Source organism: Opisthocomus hoazin, unplaced genomic scaffold (assembly GCF_030867145.1).
Source record: "Opisthocomus hoazin isolate bOpiHoa1 unplaced genomic scaffold, bOpiHoa1.hap1 HAP1_SCAFFOLD_143, whole genome shotgun sequence".
NCBI lineage: Eukaryota > Metazoa > Chordata > Aves > Opisthocomiformes > Opisthocomidae > Opisthocomus > Opisthocomus hoazin.
The window spans coordinates 40,798-46,797 of NW_027449057.1; positions in this window are offsets into that span (position 1 = coordinate 40,798).

Sequence of the window (6,000 nt, forward strand, 5' to 3'; positions counted from 1 at the left end):
CTCGCTTGGGAGATCAAGAGCACCAAGGAGCAACAAACGCGGACGCGATTTCCCTTTGGTGCCTCTCTTCTGCTCGTTCCTATCCCATCGCCCCTTAATGACACCCTTGCTGGGCACCCTGCCCACCCAGCAGCTACTCACGACAGCCTGCCAGCGTCCTCCAGTCAGAAACCGCGATCCCCGCCGCCTGGCAGTCGTCCGCGTAGGCTTCGAGGGCTCGGCACAGCATGACGTGGAGCCCATCTTTCATGCAGAGGTCGTGGACGCAGTTCTTCAGGTAGACGTCGGGGTCGATGGCGGCGTGGCAGCGCTCGAAGGGCCCCAGGCGTTGAGTGAGCAACCCACATGACGTCTCCCCCGCGTACTTCGCAGCCTCGTTCGATTGGCAACGGCCGCAGTCCCCACTGCAGCTGTCCCAGCAGTGGTGGCCCTCGTCGGCCACCTTCCAGCTCCTGCCCAGCTCCTCAGCGTCCCGCGCCAGGTGGCCGTCAGGCGTGAGGGAATCATCCCGGGGGTCACCGTTGCCATTGCCGCACATCCCGCACACTTTGCCGGAGAGCGCACCGGGCAGCTTGATCACCACGCGGTCGTCCCAGTCGTAGAGGACCTCCAGCTTGAAGGCGGTTTTGATCAGGACGGACTTGCCCTTCTGCTGCAGGTGGAGTTGTCCTCGGGCGAGGGAGATCGGGAGGCGGGAGCGATGGTTGTTCACCTGGAGCAGGAAAAAAAACAACCCACAAAACACAAATAACATCTAACATGGGGTGAAAAATGGAGATTTTTGAGCTTCAAGGCATCTTCTTGCGAGAGAAGACCATGCAGCAGCGTCAGCGACCCATGTGTGGCAAATCATAGAGTTGTTGAGTTTGGAGAAGACCCTTAAGCTCATCATTAAAGACATGATTCCACAGAAACGCCGCAATATTGCGTTGGATTTGCGAATTAATTTGCTGGCGTACCCTCACAATCCCGTTCTCGGACCGGTCCACGGCGATGGTGACGTCATAGGCACGGACAGTCACGGAGGCAATGAAGGAGGCCTTCAGGTTACCCCACAGTTGGTTTCGGGCCTCGACGCTGAAGACGGGCAGGGTCGGATCCGGATCGCAGGTCTTGGTCAAGGTGTAGGTGCACGTGCCCATGAAGTCGAAGGCTTTCCCATCGAAGGTCTGGTAGTGGGGATCGCCAGCAGCCCAGCAGGTCGAGAAGGTTTCTGGGATGGATGTGGGTTGCCAATCCACCACCTCGCACTTCTCCTTGCAGCCCAGGTTTTCACAGGAAAGCGGAGGAGAAGCTGCAGAAAAAAACCAACCACAGATGGCAACCATGGAGAAGACCAGGCCGTCGGCAAGATGCAGCCACACATTGGACCTACTTACGTGTGGTACAAAGGCCGGCCAAGCCGTATCCGGCGTAATTCTTGAAGCCGAAGACCAGGAGCCCAAAGGGCGTTTGCTTGTGCTCGGCACTCTGGATGTCCACCGCCTTGCTCATGGTGACGAAGGTGTAGGAGAAGTTTGTGCCGGGAATCGCTTCCCAGGACATGGTCCCCTCTGTCTTCTGGTTGAGGGCGAAGGTGCTGGCATCCTCGTTCCGGGCGGTGAGGACCACGTGGTTCTCGTAGCCGGCCAGCATGCGGACCCGGTAGGACGTGCAGTAGGTGGAGACAGGCGGGATGTTGAGTAGGAAGGGGTCTCGATTGTACCAGCTCTTCCTGGCACCGGTGAAGAAGAAAACCACCTGAATCGGAGCTGAAGCGTTGACGTAAAGCGGCGAATTTTGGCTAATCTCGAACTCATGGACCTCCCCAGCCTCGATGTCCTCGGTGACAGCCACACTCCCCCGGTTGCAGGTGATGGAGGCTTTCTCGGCCGCCACGACGTAGACCAAGTCAACGTAGTACTGGAAGGGGTTGGGCGGGACGACGTAAGCAGTCCCCCACGCGGCCACGGGCAGAAGCTGCTCCACCACGTAGTCACAGCCTGTGTGGATCTTCACGCAGCTGTGACCGCTGAAGACGGCGACGGCATTGTCCGACGTGATCTCGGTGCCAGACAAATCCTGGCCGCTCTGCAGCTGGAAGCTGTGGTAGGGGTTGAGGACGATGCGGAGGGTGGACCCGGGGGAGTATTTCTTCCCGTTGTAACGAAACTCGCCCTTGACAGTGATGGAGACGCTGGCCGACGTCTTCCCGGCAGCCACCACAAACTCCTTCAAGCCATCACTCCCGACGCTCTTCGGTGTCACCACGTAATATTTGTTGCCCAACGCCCCTACGGGCAACACGGTGGTGGCACCCATGGTGTAACGCTTGGAGCTGATGGAGACCACGGAGATCTCCTCGGTGGCCTGAATCAAGATGGCTTTATCCGAAATCCAGTTGCCGACGTGCTCCACGTGGCCGGGGACGGAGAGAGAAACGGTCTCGTCTCGCCCGAGGGCGACGGTGTGGGCGAAGGTGCCGCCGCGCTGCGTCACCGTCACCTGGGTGGAGTTGGAGTAAGAGGTGAAGAGGAGCTGGAGGTTGGCGCGGGTGCCCCGCTCGGAGTTCTGCATGAAGACGGTGAAGAATTCCTTGCCGCGGAACATGGCGGTGGAGAGAGCTGGGAAAAACAAGGGGGGAGAAAGAAAGGGGGGTTTTTTGTGGCTGTAGATATTTCTCCATTAAAAATAAAAAAAAAAACCCAAATCAAGAAAAAATTTTGCTTCTTTTTGAGCGCAGAAATTGTGGTAGGAATTTCTTAAAATTAAAAAAAAATAAGGAATGAGGGTTTTTCAGCTGGAAAAAATCTGCTGTCGAAAATTAATTGAAATTAATTGAAAAAATATTTTAAAACGGAGAATATAATTTTATTTTTCCTGCAGAAACACACGGGAGGGCGTTCCGAAGAAACAAGGAAATCAGTTTCGCCGCAGAAATCGCAAGAGAAAGTTCCAAAAATAGAAATTGGGGAATAAAAGCGGTTTTTTTCCTTGTAGAAATGCGAGGTTTGAACATGCCGGAAAATAAAAATGGGGAAAAAAAGCTTTTTGCTGCAGAAATTGCAACGGAAAGTGGGCAGTTGGGGGTTTTTAGTTGTGTTTTTTTCCTGCTTTTTTTTTTTTAAGCACATAATAAAGGGATTTTACAGCAGAAATTGAAATAAAAATCAGGAATAAGGGAAGTTTGCAGAAGAAACCCGCAGAAAGTTGGGGGGGAGGGAGGAAGGGGGAGAAAAAGGGGTTTTTTGGGGTGAAAAATTGCGGTAGAAATTCCAGAAAATACTCCGCTGGAAATAAATCTTTTTTTTTGTTGCAGAAATTTGCCTGAAAAAGTCTTTAAAAACCAAAGGGGTTCTTTTTGTTGAGGGAAAGAAATCAAAAATGAGTCTTTTTTGAGGGAAAAAGTGGAGAATATCAGGTTTTTCCAAAAAGAAAATGAGTAATAAAGGATTTTTGGTGGAAAAACCCCAGATTTTAAGGGCTCTGATGAATAACTCTATAAAAAAAGTCGAAGAAAACCAATAAAAAAGTCATAATAAGGGCTCTTAAAAGAATTTTTCATGTTTGGGTTTTTTGGGGTTTTTTTAGGAAAAATACACCCAAGTGTGTGACTGTTTCCTAAAAAAAAGTATTTCTTTTCTTGAAAAATACAGGAAATTAGATATTTTTATTTTCCTGAAAGGAAAAATATAAGCAGATGAGGAAGTCTGGGTGAGAAACAGGTGTTTGGATTTTTTTTGGGGGGTGGAAAGAAGCAGGTGAGAAGGTTTTTATTTTCTCTGATCAAAGGGGTAACAGGGTGGGGTTAATTTATTCCCCCATGGGGTAAAAAATCCCAAATATCACGAACCAAAAAACCGGTATAACGGGTTTTTTAGTGCGATAAAAACACGAGGAACGAAGGGCATTTTCCCGGGGGGGGGTGGAACCCAACACCAGGTTCAACTGAGATTTTTCCTTCCTGTGGGGGGAAAAAAAACTATAAAGAAGTAAAATGGAAATTTTATTAATTTAAAAACCCCCAAATCCCAGGGAATAATGGGATTTTGTACCATAAATAGGTGAGAAGTTTTATTTATTTATTTATTTAAAATTTTATTTCATTTTATTTCATTTTATTTTATTTTATTTTATTTTATTTTATTTTTATTAAAGAACAAAACCATAGTGAACAAGAGATTTTTCTTAGAAAAATAGACAGAAAAAAACCCAAGAAAACCAAGAATAAGAACGTCGTGCTCAAAACCGAGCAGGTAACACTGACTTTTTGAGGAAAAAAAATAGGAAATTCAGGCTTCTACCAGAAAAAAAGCCCCCAAAGTTACTAAAGGATCTGTAAAAAAAAATAAAAAGCAGGTAATTTTTTTTTGCTGAAAAAAAACCCCGAAAGAGAAGGTAAAAAGAGATTTTTTTGGTAAAAACAGCGAATTTTGGCTGTTATTTTTCCTCAAAAAAATTGGAATAAGGGCACTGTAGGGAAAAAAAAGAGAACAATGAGTTTGGGTGGAAATAAGAATAGATAATAAGTGCTTTTTTTTCCTGAAAAAGGAGGGGTTTTTTAGAAGAAAAGCAGCGATTGAGGAGTTTTTGCTGAAAACCAACTGGGTGACCGTGGGGGCTGGTGAAAAATCCGGATTTTTTTTCCCTAAAAAGGGCTATTTCCTGTCAGGAAATTGTGATCAGAGCATTTTATTTCCAGAAAAAAAAGATAATAAAGAATTTGGGGTGAAAAAAGATGATAACAGGGGCATTTGTGGGAAAGAAAAGCCATAACCAGGACTTTTTGGTGGGGGAAAAAATAAAAAAGTGTTTTTATCTGAAAAAAAAAAAACAGGGAAAAAAGGACTTTTTCGGGGAAAAAAACCCCAAATCACGTAAGGGATATTCTTTCCTTAGGGGAAAAAAAAAAGCAGGTGAAGAAAAAATAGGGATTTTTTTCCTAATAGGGATTTTTTTTCCTAATATAAAACCAATAAAATGACATTTTTGTTGAAAAAAAAAGAAAGTTAAGTGGCAAGAAAGGCCTTTTTTCGCCCTAAAAGACATCCCTGGTGTACAAGAATTCATATTTTCTGGGAAATAAAAACCCCAAAAACACATAATAATATATTTTTTTTAATCTCAATGCAATTTAAAAGAGTGAAATACGTGGATTTTTCTTTTAAAAAAATAAGGAAATAAGGGCTTTTTCCGGGGGGCGGCAGAAAAAATGTGATGCTTTATTAAAAAAAAGGAGGTGATGAGGATTTTTGGGTAGAAAATTAAAAATGAGATGAGAGATTTTTGGTGAACAACTTTTTTTGCTGGGGGAAAAGGAGGGAATAAAGAGAATTTTCTGAAAAACAGGGAAACAGGGGGAAAAGTGGCTTTTTACTGCAGAAACCACAAAAATCCGAAATTCAGGAAAACTGGAGGGGGGTTTTTTTGGGGGGGGGAAATGGGGTTGTGTTGTCACTCACCGCAGCAGAGAGCCAGCCAGGCTGCAAGCCACCACGTCCCGCCCATCGCTGGAAGTGAGGAGAAAAAGCCAAAAATGATGAAAATGCCCTTTTTGAGGCCTGATGTCACCTCAGAGACTCCTCCTTCAACCCAACGACCCCCAAATCCCTTCCTGATGCCACCTCTGAGACCCCATCTCCAACCCAGCAACCCCCAAACCCCTTCCAGATGCCACCTCAAAGACCCCATCTCCAACCCAGCAACCCCCAAACCCCTTCCTGATGCCACCTCAAAGACCCTGTCCCCAAGCCGACGACCCCCGAATCCCTCCCTGATGCCACTTCAAAGACCCCACCTCCAGCCCAACAACCCCCAAACCCCTTCCTGATGCCACCTCAAAGACCCTGTCTCCAACCCGACCACCCCCAAACCCCTCCTTGATGCCACCTCAAAGACCCCGTCCCTCTCCCTCTTCCTACCAAACCGCCCCTTGGCACAATTTTCCCCTAAATCACCAAAATTCGGCTCTAAAAAAGGGGTTGAAGGACCAGACTCCCCTCCCTTCCACCTTCTGGAGGT